Raw genomic sequence first — 23,393 nt, 5'->3', positions numbered from 1 at the left:
GCAGATGAAGTCAACCACCATGAAAAGACAACAATTAATCCCATGCTGAAGGCCAACTAGTAGCTGATTCACTCACTGTGTTGGCTATCTCTTGTGCTCGCCTCATATCCTCTTGGTCCTGTTTTTTTTTTTTTTTTTTGCAGTACGTGGGCCTCTCACTGTTGTGGCCTCTCCCGTTGCGGAGCACAGGCTCCGGACGCGCAGGCTCAGTGGCCATGGCTTACGGGCCCAGCCACTCCGTGGCATGTGGGATCTTCCCGGACTGGGGCACGAACCCGTGTCCCCTGCATCAGCAGGCGGACTCTCAACAGCTGCACCACCAGGGAAGCCCCTCTTGGTCCTGTTATGACACCATCATTGCTGGGGAAGCAGCTTCACACATGTGTCATGTAACAGCACCTCACCTAAGCTCCTCCAGGCATCTCTCTTTCCTTCTCAGGCTTCTGTAGGAACCACCTGGCACTCACACTGGTGCTTCTGGAAGTGTGAGGGTACTAACAACTCATGAGAAAACCCTTGACCCAACAGGATAGGAGTTGAAGGATAAATTCTCCTCTCCTCTGGCCTATGGGCAGACAATTTTGAGGTGGTTTTCACAGTTCTTCAGAAGGTTCCAGCATGATCAAGCCCCAGTTTCCACAGCTGTGATCAACTCAAGTATGGACCCTTGAATTAGCTTTCCCTTCTTTGTTTCCCTATCCCTAGTCACCCCCTTTGGTCCCTGGGATTACTTCCTGCAGTGAACTACTTGCCCCTGAACAGTAATCTCAGGCTGTACCTTCTGGGGGAATCCAGCCTAAGGTGTCCACCTTGTGGCTAGAGTCATAGCTGTACCACATGACTGGACTGACCAATAGGTGAACAGCCCAAAGCCATTTTGAGTGTCAGCCTTGTAGGTCTGACCCAGATACAGAGTCTGTGGGAATCACTTATCTTCATATATCACTTCATCTAGATGCAGCAGCCTCTGAGGTCCCTTTTTTAAACACATTTTAAGGACCAAGTAAGCCATCGACAATTTCAACAAAGGCAGAAAGAGCCCCAGGCTATTCCTTACTATTTTGGAATCTTCTGTATTTTATTGCATGTATCAGGTACTCAATCTAAGTAAACTGAAATACCATACCTATTACACAGTTCCCTTCACGTGTTTCCAGAGAAACGTGTTTCTATTCCTGCCTAACACAAACAGTATGGTGAAATAATAATAATACTTTTGAGTATTTATTATGTTCCAGAACGAAGTGCTTTATGAACATTATCATAGTTATTGTTAACAACCTCCCCTTGTAATAGATACTATTATTAACGCCATTTACGGATGTGAAAATGGAGGCTCTGAGAGGTTAAGTAATTGCCTAAAGTTGTACAGCAAGTAAGTAGTAGAGCCAGGATTCAAATTCAGCATTCTGACCCCAGAGCGCAATGACAATGATCTACTGTCATGAAAAGAAAGACTACTGGAATAGATCAATGGAATAGAATTGAGAGCCCCCCAAAAACTCATACACCTGTGGTCAATTGATTTTTGACAAGGATGCCAAGAGTATTCAGTGGGGAAAAAATAGTTTTTTCAGTAAATGATGCTGGGGCAATTGAACGTCAACAGCAAAAGAATAAACTGGACCCCTAACTCTCACCATATAAAAAATTAACTCGGGCTTCCCTGGTGGCGCAGTGGTTGAGAGTCCGCCTGCCAATGCAGGGGACACGGGTTCGTGCCCCGGTCTGGGAAGATCCCACATGCCGCGGAGCGGCTGGGACCGTGAGCCATGGCCGCTGAGCCTGTGCGTCCGGAGCCTGTGCGCCGCAACGGGAGAGACCACAACAGTGAGAGGCCCGTGTATCGCCAAAAAAAATAAAAATAAAAATAACTCAAAATGGATCAAAAACCTAAATGTAAAACTCTTAGAAGAAAATATAGTATAAATATTCTTGATGTTGGATGAGGCAATGGTTTATTGGATATGACACCAAAAGCTCAAGCAACAAAAGGGCAGAAAAAACCAGATAAATTGGACTTCATCAAAATTAAAAATTTTTGTGATTCAAATTACATTCCCAAGAAAGTGAAAAGACAGCCACAAAAAGGAGAAAATATTTGCAAATAATATATCTGATGAATCTAATGTCCAGAATAAATAAAGAACTCATAACTCAAGAACAAAAAGACAAATAACCCAATTTTTTAAATGGGCAAAAGATTTTTTTCTGTGTGGAAGAAATCTAAATATATTCATAGGGCTTAAAATTTTTTTAAATTTATTTTTTAGTGTGATGCACTTTATTTCCTAGACTATTCAAATTTATTGGGGTTTGGGTCAGTTTTACATTATTATTTTTTATTATTTATTTATTTTTATTTGGCTGCACTGTGTGGCTTGTGGGATCATAGTTCCCTGACCAAGGATTGAACCTGGGCCCATCCAAGCCCTAACCACTGGACCGCCAGGGAATTCCCATTACATTATTATTTTTTTATTGAAGTATAAGTATAGTTGATTTACAATATTATATTAGTAACGGGCAAAGGATTTGAATAGACATTTCTCCAAAGCAGCTCAGTATCATTAGTCATTAGGGAAATGCAAATCAAAATCACAGTGGGTTACCACTTTACATCTCCTAGGATGGCTATAATAGTTTTTAAAATGGAAAATAGCAAGTGTTGATGAGGGTATGGAAAAAATTGGAACCTTCATACATTGGTGGTGAGAATATAAAATGGTGCAGCTGCTGTGGAAGACAGCAGTGTTGTAATAATAATAATTGCTATCATTTTTTGACCACTCTCCATGTGCCAGGCACTGGGCTGATTGCTTTAAATGCTTCATCTCTTTAAACCCTCAAAAAAGCCAATGAGGTTCAGTATAGGAAACAGAAACCATTCAAATGGAACAAAAAGGAACTTAATGTGGGGAATTAGATGCTTACAAAAGAGCACCTGTAGGATGAGAAAAATCTAGGATAAGCCTCAAGGAATGATCCTCAGAATACTGAAGAAGTGACTTGCCACGGAAGTTACTCTGTCACAGTAAGGTAGGTGGGGAATCAGAAGGCTGTCACTGGAATCATTGAGTTTGAGAACACATAATTGTAGATGTATTCTGAGGACCAGGAAGCTGCTGTAGCTGTTGCCACAATGGCTGTTTAACTCATCAAGCTGATGACTGGACATTGGAACAAGTAGTCCAGTTATCACCTTTGCTGCTACTATTTTTTGACCCCCACTATGCAGACTGGAACTGGAATAGTGCTGTGGTAAAACTCCATGTTACCATAACCTTGAAAACAGCCAGAAGCCTAAGTTGACTTCCATTTTATGTAAGTGCGTTAATTAATGGAACCCAATTCTCATCCAGAACCCTAGCTGCAAGGACATTTGGGAAACATAGTTATCTCTGTGGTACAGAAGGCATGCTAGAGGGAAACAAAAATGGATTATGAGTGAAATTGACTAAATCCTGATGTATCTGCTCTTCAGGTGAAAAAATGAAAGGCTTATAAGCATCAACTACTTTGTCCAAGGTCATGCAGTCAGTCGGTGGCAGGGTTGGGATTTGAATCCAGATCTGTTTTCCCAAGACCCATATACCTTAGAAGACTATCTCTGCTGGGTTTCTGTTTGTGAGTGGGGAGTGGGAGCACTGAGACCATGGTGAATAGACACTTTCCCAGCATCCTGACTGAGCATAAACCATTGTAATAGGCACACAGTTATCATGTGTACCCTAGAGCACATCAGAGGTGACATGTATGATGCTCTCTAGAGAGAAGGGCTCAATTTGTAAAGGATATTGAAGAAACTGTGCAAAATAATTTTTTTTCTTTTCTCATTCAAAAGACAGCAGGCTTTGTGCTTTGATGCTTTGGGAGAGGTTTGGGACAAACCTTCCTGGCTTCTCTTTCCATTGAGAGAATAGGCTGGAGGAAAGAGACGTGTCCCCCAAACTAAAAAGAGATTCTGTTGGTGTGGAGGAAGGAGAGGCCTGTGTTTTCCCCAAGTAAAAGGGCCTCTACCCTCCCCTCCAGAGGTGGCAGGACTCTGAGGGCGTGACTGTGTGGTCATCCCAAGACTACGGGCCTAGGCATAGTCCTATACCCCAAGCAGGGCAGGAAGCAGCCGAGTGGCAGATCTGAGAGGGTTTGTGAGCTGTGCCTTCACAGAGACAAGCCATATGGGCAAGGGACTGATCACTGATGACCAGAGGGGACTTCTGGACACTTTGGCCCTGGAATCTTCATGTAACCCCACAAAGGTTACACAGGTTAAGTTTCCTACATGCCCATTAGGAAGTTGCTTTATAGAAAATAAAGAAATGTGCCATCTCTTTGAGGAGACAGAGACTTACCAGTACAAAAAGGCTTTATACAGATCTTACTCTCTTCCTCAGACTTCACTACAATCCCAACCCCCCCCCAACAACTCAGCAAAAGGAAGATTTATATGTAACTATTTAGTAGTATTGGATCATTGCTGTTGCTTTCAAGTACTGTATGTCACTGAAATAAAAGAATAAAAATATGCATATAATTGAAAAACAGAATGCTCTCTATCCATTTGTATAAGAGAAGGAATAATTTCATTACTTTTTTGTTTATGGGTACCGTTTTGTTACTTTTCTTTCATTTTTAAAAAATGGGGATGAAATTCATGTAACGTACAATTAACCATTTTGAAGTGTCCCTTTCGGTGTCATTTAGTGCATTCACAATGTTGTAGACAACCACCTCTCTCTAGTTTCAAACTTTTTTATCACTCCAGAAGACACCCATTGAGCAATCCCTCCCCATTCCTCCTCTCTTCCAGCGCCTGGCAACTACTAATTTGCTTTAATGTCTTTATAGATTTCCCATTCTGGATATTTCATATAAAATGAACCATGCAGTGTGTGCTAGTTTCTGTCTGGCTTATTTCATTTTGCATGCTTTTGAGGTTCATCCAAGTTGTAGCGTGTATCAGTGCTTCATTTGTTTTTATGGATAAATTATATTCCATGGTATGGATATACCACAATTCTAAAAATCCATTCATTCACCTTTTTGGCTATTGTGAATAGTGCTGCTGTGAACCTTCATGGACAATTGTCTGTTGAAGTACTTGTTTACTTTTTCTTTTTTTTTTTAAATGTATTTTTTTTAAAGTCTTTACTGAATTTACCACAACACTGCTTCTGTTCCATGCTTTTTGGTTTTTTGGCCGTGAGGCATTCTGGTATAAAAACATTTCCAAACTGAAGGTTTTTCTGAGAAAGAGACAAAAAGCTCCAGTCCAGACAAGACATTTGCAAACACTGACACATGAAATATATAGTTCCAGTTTACATTCAGATGGCCACCCACCTCATGTACTAGTGCTGGCTACACACATTAAAAATCTTTCATGGCTATGGACATGGTGTTCTTGCTCTTCCTAGCATTCTCTGCCCAGAAGTCTCCTCTGCTCCCTTACATCAGCATCATTAAAAAGAATTGCCCATTAACATCCTCAGGTGAGTAATTGTTGCAAAAAATCGTTAGTGGCATTAACTTTAGAAAGATTGTCAAAAGTGCAGTAGGTGTAGTTCTTGACTTACTTACAACCTGTACTTTTATACATTACACTTTGATACCTCTAAATAAAGCATTTTGAATGTTTGCACATTTGCTGATAAGTGAGCGTTTTGATCCATCACGCAACGCCAAGCAACAGTTTGGTCTTTCCATTTTTGCTGGTGCAGTAATATTTGTCCAACTTTGAATTTTTTATGTATTTTACTGGTATTTTATATAAATAGGTGGAAAATTGAAAAATGAAATTGCTGATAGTGGTGATAAAATATAAACATATTGCAATTGAGGTAAAATAGTTACTATTCAGTTAAGCTGGAAGTGCTGACTTTATTCTCATTTGGATGAGAATGTAACTCAGTTCATTTTGTGTTGATTTGGATGGAAAAATAATTAAAGAATAGGTAAAAAAATGCTGGAAATATATCATCAGATATGTAATTTGAGATTTTATATATATTTATACACATATATATTTGCACATTAAGAATAGATGTCTTTCTCTTCCTTGATAAATAGAAAGTTAAATTTTCACACATTTGATTTTTATACAAGATTTTATGAACAAATCATGTATGAAAGTAGATTATTTACTGCTTACACTTTTTCCTGGGACACCACTGATCAAAACAGGCAAGGAACCTTGAGGGGAAAGTGGGAATTTTTCAGATCCTAAAGGCACAATAATAATAATAGTAGTAGTAGTAGAGTAGTAACTCCTGTTTAAGCACTTGCTGTGTTTCAGGCTCTATGCTTGCTGTGTCACAAGTCTAAAATCATTTCATTCTTACAATCCGTAGTTGAAATCCTTAGTTATTATGTAGCCTCCCATTTTATAAAGTAGCATCCTAGAGTTCATAAAATTGAAATGACTTGTCCAAAGTCACAGCCAGTATGTAGAGGGGTTTATTGATTCCAAAGCCCATGTAGTAATCACTACCTTGTTTTACTCTCCTGTTTGCTCAATAGTCAAGTTTGAACAAACCTCTTTTAAAGTCAGATTATGACCAGATGATAAAACCTGTGTGAAAAAAAAAAAAACGGCATAAGTCTCTGTGTCTTGTACGGATAGATGAAACATTTTCAGGAACAAGAAATAATAAGCTTTGTTATAACACCTCAAAATAATTTTAATAAAAGTATTGAAAAGGGAAACAACAGAACACCCAATATATTATGAGTTAATGATAGGACATTTTGCAGAAGACTGGGGCCAATGAAACACTTGCTTTGCTAACCTGCAATGTATATAGGAATGCTATAGGTAAATAGAACCAACAACACAATAAGTGATTATCAAAATATTACTGTTACGTTGCATAGTTACCTGTCTCTACCTTAAGAGTGAATCTGACGCAACATTGTAAAACAACTATACCCCAATTTAAAAAAGAAGACTGAGTCTGAATGAATGTTTGCATTCCTTTTTTCTAAATTGGCCTCTTACTTACAATGTGAAAGCAGCCCTTTTCCAAACTTATCTGGAGAAGAATTTGTAAGAAATGGAAGAACTGTGTTATTAGCTAATCGCCACTGTTGCAGCTATTCCACTTGCAGAGGCAGAAATGCAAACCCCAAATGTTGACCATATGACAACATGCCAGAAAGATTTTGAAAATGGTGTACAGACCACAGGGAGGCAGCTGGGTTTCTGATGAGCAGCATACTCCATCAAAAGCCATTTCCATTCCTTCTGGAAATACATCAATTAAAGGAGCAAAGGAACATGAGGGAGGAAAGAGCAGCATGTTCCAGTCTTGGCTAACCTTCTACTTGGAGGAGCCAATGCAAATTCTAGAAATAACAGCAGCAGAAGCAGAAACTGATGGCAGTAGTAACTCAGAATATGAGATCCATTAGATTAAGTCTGAGTCAATCTTGCTCTATTTTTCTTGAAGATCTTTTCTAGAAACAAATGCTGTTTGTATTTGACAGTTGAGAAGACATAATGAATGTATTTATTCAGTCAGTAAACATGTACCAAGTGATGGGGATGGTGATGCTTGAGTGAGACTTGAAGTTGGGTAGGATGTGTGGGCCATGAAGGGGGTTGGGAGGAGTGTGGAGGCTGTTCCAGGCAGAGGGAACAGTATATGCTGAGGCACAGAGGCAGATGTTGATGTTAAAGGAATGATTTTCTCTCTGGAGTGGGAAGAAATTGATCTTCAGAAAAAAAAATCATGGCTCATTTTCACTTTCAGGAGATAGATAGCATTTCATGGCACAGATAGGTGGTTCTTTTGGTTGAGGAAAACAATGTGTGATTCTCAGGGGTGGGAAGAGGAATGGTCAGGGAGAGAGGAGGGCAGAAGAGATGAGATGAAGATGGAAAAGTTGTTCTGCCAGAGAAAGTAAGAAGTGAGGGGAATTTGGAGTTTGGGGGCAGCCTGGAGGAATTGGCCTGGACAACTTGGAGAGACTGGAACAGTAAGAAGAAATGAAAAGATGGCAAGGCCAGGTCCAAGAAAGATACTTGAGCAAAATAAAGAAGTCCTTGTGAACTGGAGAACAGGACAATCAGTGATAAGGAGAACACGAGTTCTTCCCAAGGAATATACAGAACACTGCCACAGACTTCTACATTCTGTGGGGCAGTGGCTTGAGTAATCTTTATTTGGATATTAAAGAGTAACCCCAGCAGGCAGGAGGACTCAGCGTGGTTGCCAAGTGACATCGTATTCTTAATATTTGTAAATTTTGCTGGCTTTTTCTGACTGGCAAACAATACTTTGTTCTTAAAGTTCTGCAGTTTGTGGGCTCCATTTTTTTATATTTAAAAATAATTTAGGGCTTCCCTGGTGGCGCAGTGGTTGAGAGTCCGCCTGCCAATGCAGGGGACACGGGTTCGTGCCCCGGTCCAGGAGGATCCCACATGCCGCGGAGCGGCTGGGCCCGTGAGCCATGGACACTGAGCCCGCGCGTCCGGAGCCTGTGCTCCACAACGGGAGAGGCCACAACAGTGAGAGGCCCGCATACCGCAAAAAAAAAAGGAAAAAAAAATAATTTAAATTAGTGAATTTGTAATTTATGTTCTGAATTTAAAATGTTTTAAAACATAATATGTAAAATAAAATAATCTTTTTTTTTTTGGCTGCACTGCACAGCATGTGGGATCTTAATTCCCCAGCCAGAGATTGAACACATGTCCCCTGCAATGCAAGTGCAGAGTCTTAACCACTGGACCGCCAGGAAGTCCCTAAAATATAATAATCTTGAACAAATAAAATTATATACAAGTTTATGTTCTTAACCCAACAAAAAAGAATTTCATGTATTTAAAACATTTTCCCCAATGTCTGGTTAAAAAGCACCTTCTCTCTTATTTAAATATTTCTTCGGAATTTGCAAGCCTAACCTGCAGGCTGAATCAGTTCTCTGATCTAGAGGAAGGGCATTACAGGCGAAGGATGAAGCAAAATACCTGTTACTGTGTCTCTGCTTCATTAGTCCCTTAAAAGAGACTGAACCATCCAGGCTGCATGCTCCAGGGACTATAAAACAGTGTATTCTCTATGTTCTTTCGTCCTCTCCACTCCCAGTCCAACCTGTCCCTCCTGTTTGATTTGGACACACCAGCATTCACTCCCACTTCTCTGGCCCTGGACTCTTGTTCTGTCTTCAATGCCATGAAATGAGTAGGTAGAAAATGTCAAGTAGACAGAGTGTTCAGAGCTCAGAAGGGAAGTCTAGGTTGGAAACATAAATTTGAATTATTGTTATATAGCTAGTTATTAAAGATATGGGTGTGGATGAAATTGTGTAGAGAGAGAAGGTTGAATGAGAAGGGAAATGCAATAAAAAAATTTACAGTCCCAGTCAGGGAAAATGAGTCGACAGTGGAGAAAGAGAAGGAGTAGGTGCAGAGGTGAGAGATCAACCAGAAGAGTGTGGTGCCACAGAAAGTAAGAGAAAGTGTTTCAGGAAGGAAGCGGTGACCAGCTGAGTCATACTGCTGAGACATCTAGTAAGATGGACCCTGGAATGTGTCCATAGGACTTGGCAATGTGGAGGTTATTAGTGACCTTGGTGAGAGAAATTTTGGTGAAGTGGTGTGTGTAGAAGCCAGGTTGAAGACTATCAAAAAGTGAGTAGAGGGCTTCCCTGGTGGCGCAGTGGTTGAGAGTCCACCTGCCGATGCAGGTGACACGGGTTCGTGCCCCGATCCGGGAAGATCCCACATGCCGCGGAGCGGCTGGGCCCGTGAGCCATGGCCGCTGAGCCTGCGCATCCGGAGCCTGTGCTCCGCAACGGGAGAGGCCGCAACAGTGAGAGGCCCGCGTAGTGCAAAAAAAAAAAAAAAAAAAAAAAGTGAGTAGAGGGCTTCCTTGGTGGCGCAGTGGTTAAGAATCCGCCTGCCAATGCAGGGGACACGGGTTCGATCCCTGGTCCAGGAAGATCCCACATGCTGCAGAGCAACTAAGCCCGTGTGCCACAACTACTGAGCCTGCGCTCTAGAGTCCGCGAGCCACAGTTACTGAGCCCATGTGCCACAACTACTGAACCCTGTGCTTCTAGAGCCCGTGCTCCGCAACAAGCGAAGCCACTGCAGTGAGAAGCCTGTGCACCACAACGAAGGGTAGCCCCTACTCGCTGCGACTAGAGAAAGCCCGCATGCAACAATGAAGACCCAAAGCAGCCAAAAATAAATAAAATAAATAAATTTATTTTTTTAAAAAAGTGAGTAGAATGCAGAAAATTGAGAAAGTATGAGAAGATAATTCTTGAAAAAACTTGGCTGTTGAGGGGAGAAGAGAGATAGGGCAGTAGGTGGAAGGGGTATTGGATCAAGGGAGGGATTTCCTATTTTTAATGAGAGGATCCTAGCCTTTTGAGTTCTGATGGAAACAATTCAGTAAAGGATGTATTAGTTAAGATAATTTTAGCTGCCAGATAAACCTTCCCAATTACGCATAATGGCTCAAACATGATAGAAATTTATGTCTTTTTTTTTCTTTTTTTTGCTTCTTCCTCGTTCCTTGTCAGAGTTCAGGGAATGTGATACATTTTATTGATAATACAAGCTTTAAGGAGTTTTGTTTTTTGAATTTTATTTTATTTATTTTTTTATACAGCAGGTTCTTAATAGTCATCCATTTTATACACACCAGTGTATACATGTCAATCCCAATCGCCCAATTCATCACACCGCCCCCCATCCCCCCGCCGCTTTCCCCCCTTGATGTCCATACTTTTGTTCTCTATGTCTGTGTCTCAATTTCTGCCGTGCAAACTGGTTCATCTGTACCATTTTTCTAGGTTCCACATATATGAGTTAATATATGACATTTGTTTTTCTCTTTCTGACTTACTTCACTCTGTATGACAGTCTCTAGATTCATCCACATCTCAACAAATGACCCAATTTCATTCCTTTTCATGGCCGAGTAATATTCCATTGTATATATGTACCACAGCTTCTTTATCCATTCATCTGTTGATGGGCATTTAGGTTGCTTCCATGACCTGTCTATTGTAAATAGTGCTGAAATGAACAATGGGGTGCATGTGTCTTTTTGAATTATGGTTTTCTCTGGGTATATGCCCACTAGTGGGATTGCTGGGTCATATGGTAATTCCATTTTTAGTTCTTTAAGGAACCTCTGTACTGTTCTCCATAGTGGCTGTATCAATTTACATTCCCATCAACAGTGCAAGAGGGTTCCCTTTTCTCCACATCCTCTCCAGCATTTGTTGTTTGTAGATTTTTTGATGATGCCCATTCTAACTGGTGTGAGGTGATGCCTCATTGTAGTTTTGATTTGCATTTCTCTAATAATTAGTGATGTTGAGCAGCTTTTCATGTGCTTCTTGGCCATCTGTGTGTCTTCTTTGGAGAAATGTCTATTTAGGTCTTCTTCCCATTTTTGGATTGGGTTGTTTGTTTTTTTAATATTGAGCTGCATGAGCTGTTTATATATTTTGGAGATTAATCCTTTGTCCGATGATTCATTTGCAAATATTTTCTCCCATTCTGAGGGTTGTCTTTTCGTCTTGTTTATGGTTTCCTTTGCTGTGCAAAAGCTTTTAAGTTTCATTAGGTCCCATTTGTTTATTTTTGTTTTTATTTCCATTACTCTAGGAGGCATATCAAAAAAATATCTGGCTGTGATGTATGTCAAAGAGTGTTCATCCTATGTTTTCCTCTAAGAGTTTTATAGTGCCCGGTCTTACATTTAGGTCTCTAATCCATTTTGAGTTTATTTTTGTGTGTGGTGTTAGGGAGTGTTCTAATTTCATTCTTTTACATGTAGCTGTCCAGTTATCCCAGCACCACTTATTGAAGAGACTGTCTTTTCTCCATTGTATATCCTTGCCTCCTTTGTCATAGATTAGTTGACCATAGGTGTGTGGGTTTATCTCTGGGCTTTCTATCTTGTTCCATTGATCTGTGTTTCTGTTTTTGTGCCAGTATCATATTTTCTTGATTACTGTAGCTTTGTAGTATAATATGAGGTCAGGGAGTCTGATTCCTCCAGCTCCGTTTTTTTCCCTCAAGACTGCTTTAGCTATTTGGGGTCTTTTGTGTCTGCATATAAATTTTAAGATTTTTTGTTCTGGTTCCATAAAAAAATGCCATTGGTAATTTGATAGGGATTGCATTGAATCTGTAGATTGCTTTGGGTAGTATAGTCATTTTCACAATATTGATTCTTCCAATCCAAGAACATGGTATATCTCTCCATCTGTTGGTATCATCTTTAATTTCTTTCATCAGTGTCTTATAGTTTTCTGCATACAGGTCTTTTGTCTCCCTAGGTAGGTTTATTCCTAAGTATTTTATTCTTTTTGTTGCAATAGTAAATGGGAGAGTTTCCTTAATTTCTCTTTCAGATTTTTCATCATTAGTGTATAGGAATGCAAGAGATTTCTGTGTATTAATTTTGTAACCTGCAACTTTACCAAATTCATTGATTAGCTCTAGTAGTTTTCTGGTGGCATCTTTAGGATTCTCTATGTATAGTATCATGGCATCTGCAAACAGTGACACTTTTACTTCTTCTTTTCCAAATTGTATTCCTTTTATTTCTTTTTCTTCCCGGATTGTCGTGGCTAGGACTTCCAAAACTATCTTGAATAGTGGTGAGAGTGGGCTTCCTTGTCTTGTTCCTTATCTTAGAGGAAATGCCTTCAGTTTTTCACCATTGAGAATGATGTTTGTTGTGGGTTTGTCGTATATGGCCTTTATTATGTTGAGGTAGGTTCCCTCTATGCCCACTTTCTGGAGAGTTTTTATCATAAATAGGTGTTGAATTTTGTCAAAAGCTTTTTCTGCATCTTTTGAGATGATCATATGGTTTTTATTCTTCAATTTGTTAATATGGTGTATCACACGATTGATTTGTGTATATTGAAAAATCCTTGCATCTCTGGGATAAATCCCACTTGATGATGGTGTATGATCCTTTTAATGTGCTGTTGGATTCTGTTTGCTAGCATTTTGTTGAGGATTTTTGCATCTTCATTCATCAGTGATATTGGTCTGTAATTTTCTTTTTTTGTAGTATCTTTGTCTGGCTTTTATATCAGTGTGACGGTGGCCTCATAGAATGAGTTTGGGAGTGTTCCTTCTTCTGCAATGTTTTGGAAGAGTTTGAGAAGGATGGGTGTTAGCTCTTCTCTAAATGTTTGATAGAATTCACCTGTGAAGCCATCTGGTCCTGGACTTTTTGTTGGAAGATTTTTAATCAAAGTTTCAAATTCATTACTTGTGATTGATCTGTTCATATTTTCTATTTCTTCCTGGTTCAGTCTTGGAAACTTATACCTTTCTAAGATTTGTCCATTTCTTCCAGGTTGTCCATTTTATTGGCATAGAGTTGCTTGTAGTAGTCTCTTAGGATGCTTCGTATTTCTGCAGTCTCTCTTCTACTTCTCCTTTTTCATTTCTAATTTTATTGATTTGAGTTCTCTCCCTCTTTTTCTTGATGAGTCTCCCTAATGGTTTATCAGTTTTGTTTATCGTCTCAAAGAACCAGTTTTTAGTTTTATTGATCTTTGCTATTGTTTTCCTTGTTTCTATTTCATTTATTTCTGCTCTGATCTTTATGATTTCTTTCCTTCTGCTAACTTTGGGTTTTGTTTGTTCTTCTTTCTCTAGTTCCTTTAGGTGTAAGGTTAGATTGCTTTATTTGAGATTTTTCTTGTTTCTTGAGGTAGGCTTGTATAGCTATAAACTTCTCTCTTAGAACTGCTTTTGCTGCATCCCATAGGTTTTGGATCGTCGTGTTTTCATTGTCATTTGTCTCTAGGTATTTTTTGATTTCCTCTTTGATTTCTTCAGTGATCTCTTGGTTATTTAGTAATGTATTGTTTAGCCCCCATGTGTTTGTGTTTTTTTCCCTGTAACTGATTTCTAATCTCATAGCGTTGTGGTCAGAAAAGATGCTTGATATGATTTCAATTTTCTTAAATTTATTGAGGCTTGATTTGTGACCCAAGATGTGATCTATCCTGGAGAATGTTCTGTGTGCACTTGAGAAGAAATTGTAATCTGCTGTTTTTGGATGGAATGTCCTATAAATACCAATTAAATCTTTCTGGTCTATTGTGTCATTTTAAGCTTCTGTTTCCTTATTTATTTTCATTTTGGATGATCTGTCCATTGGTGTAAGTGAGGTGTTAAAGTCCCCCACTATTATTGTGTTACTGTCGATATCCCCTTTTATAGCCGTTAGCAGTTGCCTTATGTATTGAGGTGCTCCTATGTTGGGTGCATATATATTTATAATTGTTGTATCTTCTTTTTGGATTGATCCCTTGATCATTATGTAGTGTCCTTCCTTGTCGCTTGTAACAGTCTTTATTTTAAAGTCTATTTTATCTGACATGAGTATTGCTACTCCAGCTTCCTTTTGGTTTCCATTTGCGTGGAATATCTTTTTCCATCCCCTCACTTTCAGTCTGTATGTGTCCCTAGGCCTGAAGTGGGTCTCTTGTAGACAGCATATATATGGGTCTTGTTTTTGTATCCATTCAGCAAGCCTGTGTCTTTTGGTTGGAGCATTTAATCCATTCACGTTTAAGGTAATTATGTATATGTATGTTCCTGTGACCATTTTCTTAATTGTTTTGGGTTTGTTTTTGTATGTCCTTTTCTTCTCTTGTGTTTCCCACTTAGAGAAGTTCCTTTAGCATTTGTTGTAGAGCTGGTTTGGTGGTACTGAATTCTCTTAGCTTTTGCTTGTCTGTAAAGCTTTTGATTTCGCCGTCGAATCTGAATGAGATCCTTGCCAGGTAGAGTAATCCTGGTTGTAGGTTCTTCCCTTTCCTCCCTTTAAGTATATCATGCCACTCCCTCTGGCTTGTAGAGTTTCTGCTGAGAAATCAGCTGTTAACCTTATGGGAGTTCCCTTGTATGTTATATGTCATTTTTCCCTTGCTGCTTTCAATAATTTTTCTTTGTCTTTAATTTTTGCCAATTTGATTACTATGTGTCTTGGAGTGTTTCTCCTTGGGTTTATCCTGCCTGGGACTCTCTGCGCCTCCTGGACTTGGGTGGCTATTTCCTTTCCCATGTTAGGGAAGTTTTCGACTATAATCTCTTCAAATATTTTCTCGGGTCCTTTCTCTCCCTCTTCTCCTTCTGGGACCCCTATAATGCGAATGTTTTTGTGTTAGTGTTGCCCCAGAGGTCTCTTGGGCTGTCTTCATTTCTTTTCATTCTTTTTTCTTTATTCTGTTCCGCAGCAGTGAATTCCACCATTCTGTCTTCCAGGTCACTTATCCGTTCTTCTGCCTCAGTTATTCTGCTATTGACTCCTTCTAGTGTAATTTTCATTTCAGTTATTGTATTGTTCATCTCTGTTTGTTTGTTCTTTAATTCTTCTAGGTCTTTGTTAAACATTTCTTGCATCTTCTCGATCTTTGTCTCCATTCTTTTTCCGAGGTCCTGGATCATCTTCACTATCATTATTCTGAATTCTTTTTCTGGAAGGTTGCCTATCTCCACTTCATTTAGTTGTTTTTCTCAAGTTTCATCTTGTTCCTTCATCTGGTACATAGCGCTCTGCCTTTTCATCTTGTCTATCTTTCTGTGAATGTGGTTTTTGTTCCACAGGCTGCAGGATTGTAGCTCTTCTTGCTTCTGCTGTGTGCCCTCTGGTGGATGAGGCTATCTCTGAAGTTTATGTCTTGAAAACTTAAAATCTAAAGCATCAGATTTGCTCCAGACTGTAATTCAGGACCATGAACTCCTACATCTTGTGACTCACTCACCTTGAACAAGACTCCTATGGTTCCAAGCTTGTTTGCATCAAGCCATGAAAGGGAAAGGAACATGAATGATATCCAAGGGATGTTTTTATGGGTCTAGCCTGGAAGTTGCAGCTATCACTTCAGCACAGATAACATCAGTCACACGGAACCATACTCCATACCTAACTGCCAGAGAGGTTGGGAAATTTAGTCTAGCTGTGTGCCCAGGAAGAGGAAGTGATGGGTTTGGTGAACAGCTAGCAGTCTCTGCTATAGAGGGAGAAGTTAAAGATGTGCGAGATGGTGTGGGGGTCGGAGGAGGGGATAATAGAAAGAGTGAGCTTTCTGAGAAAGCAAGAGAGGTAGAAACTAGGCTTGAGAGCCCATGAGGATAGATTTTTTTTCCCAGCCAGGAAAAGGGGGTAGGGTGGTCAAGGGTATTTACAAGAGAATGATCACAAAGATAGAACAAGGAGGGTGCTGATGGACAGAATGGAGCAAAGCTAATAAAGTTGGAGGTTCTGATAAGGCCAAGAATAGCTTCCATGGGGATTCTTAAATAAATAAGCTGGAATGAGAGGGTCTTGTGATGTTTGCCCTCTCAAAAATGAGATGTTTGAACAAGTTATTTAGGCAGTGATTGGATTCTGACGATGACAAGGTCCATATGTAACCATGGACGTGGGAGGCTGAGATGGAATGGAGAAAATAGTCATTGACAGTGAGGAAGTCAAGGAAACTGAGAGCCCAGGGCATTTGAAGGTTTAGCTGTGTGGGTACTGGTACTACCCAGAAGGGTAATAGGAGTTGTAAATAAGAGGAAGTCTTGAATCATATGCCAAAGTCTTTAGAGGATGGAAAATGATAGTTTTGTGGGGGTGGGGGAGAAGATGGTGGTAAACCTGGGTGAGGTGAAACTTCAAAGGCATATAATTTTTCTTTTACAAGAGGGAGAAGTAGTAAAGGTCTGGAAGTTGTACATGGTGGTGAGAAGGACATTGATTTCACTTTCCAATTTTCAGTAGATGATCAATTAGAGAGGAAGCTTTGGCAGCAGGCAAGGGTTGGGGAGGGGGAGAGAGAGAGAGAGGGAGAGATGTGGTACTCCCAAGGGACTACCAGGCTTTAGTTAGGCAGAAGGTAGAGGTTCCAGTCTAAGAAAAACTTGGGAATGTAGGTATCTAAGGGAGTTTATAGATTTCAGAATGGAAGTTCAAGAAGATACAAAGGAATGATTGGGGAGCAAGACCAGGAAGGAGTGCTGAATCAGTTGAGGGGATGTAGAGAATAGGTGAGAAGGAGAGTTCCAAAGGTAGGGTGATCCTTTTGGATCAGATTCGTCCTGAGAATTCCTTGGTGAAAGAAGTACACACCGGCTGAGCATAGCTGGGAGCCTTCTTGTGGTGATTTGGCAATAATACAGTACTGTGGCCCCTGCAGCTTCACATGGGGGTGCAGCACGTGGAGGGAGGTTAGACGACTCAGGGCATCTGTCCCCAGGTTCACGTGGAACAGCCACTCAGACCCAGAGCTCGACTCATGGTAGGTCCCTGCCCCTCTCACCACCCTCCTCTCACTTCATTGCTCTCTCTGCTCCAGACACTGCAGCCACCATGTAGGTCCTCCATCCTCGCATGTTCTTCTCTTCTCACAGGAGGACATGCCCTTCTCTCTGCTCTCTCTCTCTCTCTTTTTTTTTTGGCCTCGCGGCATGGCATGCAGGATCGTAGTTCCCTGACCAGGGATCGAACCCACACTCCCTGCAGTGGAACCACAGAGTCTTAACCACTGGACCACCAGAGAAGTCCCTCTGTGCCCTCTCTTATTCATCCTTCAGATCTTGACTAAAACATCCCTCCTTCAGGACACCCCAGGCTCCCCTCTTATTCTCTCTCATCACATTGTGTACTTTTCCTTCACAGAGCTTATCACAGTTGTAATTTTGCAATTTTTTGTGTGCTCATTAAATTAAAGCCTCTCTCCTCCTCTTGTCTGTAAATTTTACGAGGGTCATGTCTGTTTTATACACATGGTATTCTAGTATATGCATATAATAGGTGTGGTGGTTTTAAAATATGTCCACAAATGCTTTGACACTCCCCTTTCAAGGCAGAAGTCTAATTTTCCTCCTCTTGAATGTGGACCAGACTTAGTGACTTGCTTCTAACAAATAGAATGTGATAGAAGTGACAGTATATGACTTCTGAGGTTATAGAAAGAATATGGCTTCATCCTGGTGCTTTCTTGCTCTTGGATCACTTGCTCAGGGGGAGCCAGGGCATGCTGTGAGGTCACTCAAGAAACACTGTGGTAAGGCCCACGTGGAGAGGAACTGAGGTCTCCCACCAATAGTCAGTACCAAGTTATCAGTCATGGGAGGAAGGCACCTTGAAAGTAGATCCTCCAGCCCTGGTCAAGGCTTCAGATAGATGCAGCTCTGACCAGCATCTGACTACAACCTTATGAGAGAATCTAAGATGGAACCACTGCAACAAGTTGCTCCCTATGTGAGATAATATATGATTATTATTGGTTTAAGCATCTAAGTTCTGGGGAAATTTGTAACACAACAATAGATAACTAATATAATAGGTTTTTAATGAATACTTACTAGATGAATGAATCAGCAAATTCATGAACACCTTTGTTGTTTGTTTTCCTTTTTTTTCTGGTTTGGCATCAATCAATAATGACATCAGTAATGATTCTAATTGGTGCCTGAAACTTCCTGTTACATCTTCTCTGCATTTCACTTTGTACATATACCTTTTCATCCTTATGAATGGGAGAAAAAAACGCAAACAAGTCAGCAAAAATACTTAACCCTTAAAGACTGCATTTATCTGAGTGATTTCAGTATAAGGAAAGATTAATTATATTTGCTCTTCCATTACACACTACCAAAGATTAGTTGGCATAAAAGTAAAACAGACAAGGCAAAATTCTTAAGGATCTTCAAATCATGATGAAATTTTGGTCAAGAGAGGTTTTTTTAAAAAAAATAAATCTCTAGGGACTTCCCTGGTGGCACAGTGGTTAAAGATTCTGGCTCCCAATGCAGGGGGCCCAGGTTCGATCTCTGGTCAGGGAACTGGATCCCATGTGCATGCCGAAACTAAGAGTTCACACGCCACAACTAAGGAGCCAGTGAACTGCAACTAAGTAGCCAGTGAGCCACAGCTAAAGAGCCCACCTGCTGCAATTAAGACCCGGCACAACCTAATTAATTAATTTAAAAAAATCTCTACTGTAGATTTTTTTACACAGTTTTTATGTCAATAAAGTTGACTTACATGTTACTGCATCAAATGTTTGCACCTTTTGGGTTTAAAAGGCCAAGTACTTAAGGGGCATTTACCATTGCAACTGCTTTGTTTTTGCCTATGTCAGCAGAACCCCCAGGATCCTTTCAGTCTCACAGAGACAGAGGGAATTTTCAAAGGGAATCTTGACCAAGTAGGATGTAACATTCATTGTTCCCTGTTATAGCCGCAGCACAAAAGCAATGGCTGGCACACAGCAGGCATTGAAAACATATTTGCTGAATAAGTGAATGAGTGAATAAATCTCTTCACTTGTCATAATGATTGAGATGTTACAAGCTGTTTCAGTTGCCTAAGTAGGCAAGAATACACAACTAATAATGCTATCTGGCAAAAAGAGAGGAAGTCTGAATTATGTAGCATCAGTCTGACAAGTGCAGTGAACTACTGTGTCATTGTTTGCTCATATTTGCATTTTCTTCACAAAAATATAATTTTTGTTTTACAACTGTGTGGTCAATTAGGGGTGTGGCAAATTCTGTGGACTGGCTCATTCGTCATCTATTCCAGTCTTATTACAGTGTGTCTTCCTGGAATGAAGAGACTGAAAAGTTTAAAACTACATTTCCCAGACTCCTTTGCTCCTAGGGTTCAGAATGAGACAAAGGTTCCTTCATTCAAATGCATTCACCGGGAACCTGAAAATGAACAGTTAAGAGGGAGAGTTTGAGGCATCTGTTTTGCTGGTTCTGATGGTTTAGAGGGAAGCAGTTTGATCTGGACCTTGAAAGTAGATCCTCCAGCCCTGGTCAAGGCTTCAGATAGCAGAGGTGATGGCTCCCTAATTCGGCCGGTAACTTCCTGGTATGGAAGAGGTGGCAGGATTCCAGAGCTAGTGCCTATGAGCGGTTACTCCCTGATTCAGCAGGTGGGTCTCCTGTTTTGGTAGGAGCAGCAGCCTCCTTCACAGCCCAGTTCTGCCAGGTGCACTGGAGAACTCACCCATGATGATCAGCCTGGAGTCTGTTTCCTTAGCCCATCTAGCAACATTGTAAGCCATTTAATACCTTGCACTAAGTCCCTTTCTGCCCAAGTGAATAGTTTTCTCTGCCGCTGAACCCTAACCAAAGCAAGAGGCCAAGAATTATTATACAAGTGACAAAATGACATATTACTATGTGGATCATTAGAATATGGATGTACTTTAATATTTATGAAATACCACATACTCTATTGTCAGGAAGATCCAGTTTCAAACAAAAATATGTGCTCTTGCTCAACATCATTAATCATTAGAGAAATGCAAATCAAAACTACAATGAGATATCATCTCACACCCGTCAGAATGGCCATCATCAAAAAATCTTAAAACAATAAATGCTGAAGAGGGTGTGGAGAAAAGGGAACACTCTTGCACTGCTGGTGGGAATGTAAATTGATACAGCCACTATGGAGAACAGTATGGAGGTTCCTTAAAAACTAAAAATAGAATTACCATATGACCCAGCAATCCCACTACTGGGCATATACCCTGAGAAAACCATAATTCAAAAAGAGTCATGTACCAAAATGTTCATTGCAGCTCTATTTACAATAGCCAGGACATGGAAGCAACCTAAGTGTCCATCAACAGATGAATGGATAAAGAAGATGTGGCACATACATACAATGGAATATTACTCAGCCATAAAAAGAAACGAAATTGAGTTATTTGTAGTGAGATGGATGGACCTAGAGTCTGTCATACAGAGTGAAGTAAGTCAGAAAGAGAAAAACAAATACCGTATGCTAACACATATATATAGAATCTAAGAAAAAAAAAAAAGGTCATGAAGAACCTAGGGGTAAGACGGGAATAAAGACACAGACCTACTAGAGAATGGACTTGGGGCTTCCCTGGTGGCGCAGTGGTTGAGAGTCCGCCTGCCGATGCAGGGGACGCGGGTTCGTGCCCCGGTCCGGGAAGATCCCACATGCCGCGGAGCCTGCGCGTCTGGAGCCTGTGCTCCGCATACGGGAGAGGCCAAAACAGTGAGAGGCCCGCGTACCACAAAAAAAAAAAAAAAAAGGCATAAGCCCTTGGGAGAATGGACTTGAAGATATGGGGAGGGGGAAGGGTAAGCTGTTACAAAGTGAGAGAGTGGCATGGACATATATACATTACCAAACGTAAAATAGATAGCTAGTGGGAAGCAGCTGCATAGCACAGGGAGATCAGCTCGGTGCTTTGTGACCACCTAGAGGTGTGGGATAGGGAGGGTGGGAGAGAGGGAGATGCAAGAGGGAAGAGATGTGGGAACATATGTATATGTATAACTGATTCACTTTGTTATGAAGCAGAAACTAACACACCATTGTAAAGCAATTATACTCCAATAAAGATGTTAAAAAAAATGTGCTCTTGCAGCAATCTATACATTGATTTAAAAAAAAATCCTACAAAATTTGAATTCTACTGAAGAACTTTTTTGTTACTTACTAATGCTATTAGGACTGTAGTTTGCATGCTACAGAGTTCTACTGGATTTAAGCAAAAGAAAAATGAATTTATATAATGTCCTCTCCTAGAACCCAAGGGCAAGGATGCAGCTGGACCTCAGGGATGACCTGGAGCCGGTGATTGCAGTGCTATTGAAAACCCAGGAAACCCCTCTCACCAGCTCTCACCATTGTTTCTCTCTGAATATATGCTTCATTCTTTCTCTCTACTAACTTTCTGTGTATTCCAATAAACAGAGTTAAAAAAAAAAAAAGCTCCGTCTCCACGTATGTATCCTCCATTTAAGAGAACAGATGGACAGCCTAAAACAGAAGTCTCCTAGACCTAATTCTAGAATCTTAAGGAAAGGCTATGAGTAGTCCACTTTAGTCAGGTACCCAGTGCAGCCAAGTTCACAGCTTAAGGAGACCTTCACCTTGTTTTCCATGTAAAGGGCAGCCCTGGAGCACAACATTCTGTGGACTAGAATGTGAATGATGCCCCTTGGAGTTGTGCCACCACCCTGAACCAATCTGCTGGAGTCTGGAGTCAGAGTCCCGTTATGAGAGCCTGGTAGTGGGTGCTCTGCTCCTGGCATCATATAGATTGTGGGGAGGGGGAGGTAGATCTGGAGGAAGGGGAAGTTACCACATAAGAGGGCATTATTGGGCGCTCAGGTGACAAGCTCACTGATGTCCATTACAAGAATGATATGCTGATTTTAACTATATTAGATAAAGGGTAGGTAAACTACAGCCCACAGGCCAAATCCAGTCTGCCCCAGGGTTTTGTAAATACAGTTTTATCGGAACACTGTCATGCCTATTTATTTGCATGTTGTCTATGGCCGCTCTTTTTCTGTACTGGCAGAGTTAAGCAGTTGCAGCAGGAATCATACGGTTCACAAAGCTACAATATTTACTGTCTGGCCCCCTACAGAAAACGTTTGTTCACCCCTGTATTAGACCCCTGCTACTCAAAATGAGGTTCCCCAAGCCAGCAGTCTCAGCATCACCTGGGAACTTGTCCGACCTTCACTTGGAACTACTGACTCAGAACCTGCTTTTTTTTCCCCCATTGAGGCATTTTATTTGCATTGTATGTATTACATCCCTAGAAAAAGAATCCCAAGATTTTCCCTCCCGTGTGTTTTCGTCTCGCTTCTTCGTGGTTCATGCTGCCGGCTAAGGTTATCAGTATAATGAAACCAAACTGACTGGATGGGAGCAGGTTATTCTGCCATTTTCCTAGATCTTTGAGGTGTATATCAAACAGGGGGCTGATCTCCACACTTGTGTAACCTGCCTGTGAGGTTCACGACAATTTTCCAAGCCCTGTGATCATCAGTGTTTTCAAATTGGCCAATATAACCACGCTTCATCATCACAGCTAGAAACTGGACGATGGCTTTGGAGCACAGCCTAATAAGAACCTAGCATTTGCCTCTCTTTTTGGCATTGTTGATGCTCTTGAGAATATCAGTCAGGACATTCATGTGCACCGTTATGACGGCACAGAAAGATGGCAGGCAGAACCTGCATTTTAACAAGAGCCCTAGGTGACTTGGAGGCACGTTAAGGTTTGAGAAGCACTATATTAAACTCCTCAGTGGCACAATCAATATTATTGAAACTTTTGTTTCACACAAGCCCCCTTTAACCTGTGGGACATGATGCAATCTCCCAGGCACATTAGACTAGTGTGCCACCATCTCAGGATTCGATTCAGTGAGGTTTTTTTGGACTGTGTCAGGGCAGAGTATCATTGCGATCAGCCAGAATCAGTGCAGACAAAGGGATACCTGGCTACGGTTTGTTAGGTACCTACTCATTCATTCAATTATAACAAGTATTTATTGAGGGCACACTCTGTGCCAGGCATTGAACTACAAATGGTGAACAAATTGG

The 23,393-nt window shown here is 40.7% G+C and overlaps 1 long non-coding RNA gene and 1 pseudogene across 2 annotated transcripts in view; one reads left to right on the top strand and one right to left on the bottom strand.

Moving 5' to 3' along the window:
• The window catches only part of LOC307196855, a 38,266-nt gene extending 16,518 nt beyond the window's left edge, over positions 1-21,748 (top strand). Inside the window, exon 3 of the long non-coding RNA XR_013831255.1 lies at positions 21,576-21,748. This is a non-coding gene — a long non-coding RNA (uncharacterized lncRNA). The remainder of the gene's footprint in view (positions 1-21,575) is intronic.
• An 851-nt stretch (positions 21,749-22,599) lies between these two features.
• On the bottom strand, positions 22,600-23,171 carry LOC307188799 (small ribosomal subunit protein uS8-like; annotated as a pseudogene). Its single transcript has one exon. The product of its transcript is annotated as a small ribosomal subunit protein uS8-like (transcript).
• Positions 23,172-23,393: the final 222 nt, after the last annotated feature.

The sequence above is a fragment of the Stenella coeruleoalba genome, assembly GCF_951394435.1.
Source record: "Stenella coeruleoalba genome assembly, chromosome: 1".
Classification (NCBI taxonomy): Eukaryota; Metazoa; Chordata; class Mammalia; order Artiodactyla; family Delphinidae; genus Stenella; species Stenella coeruleoalba.
The sequence above is the reverse complement of the archived record's forward strand: the minus strand, read 5'-3'. Positions and strand labels throughout refer to the sequence as shown.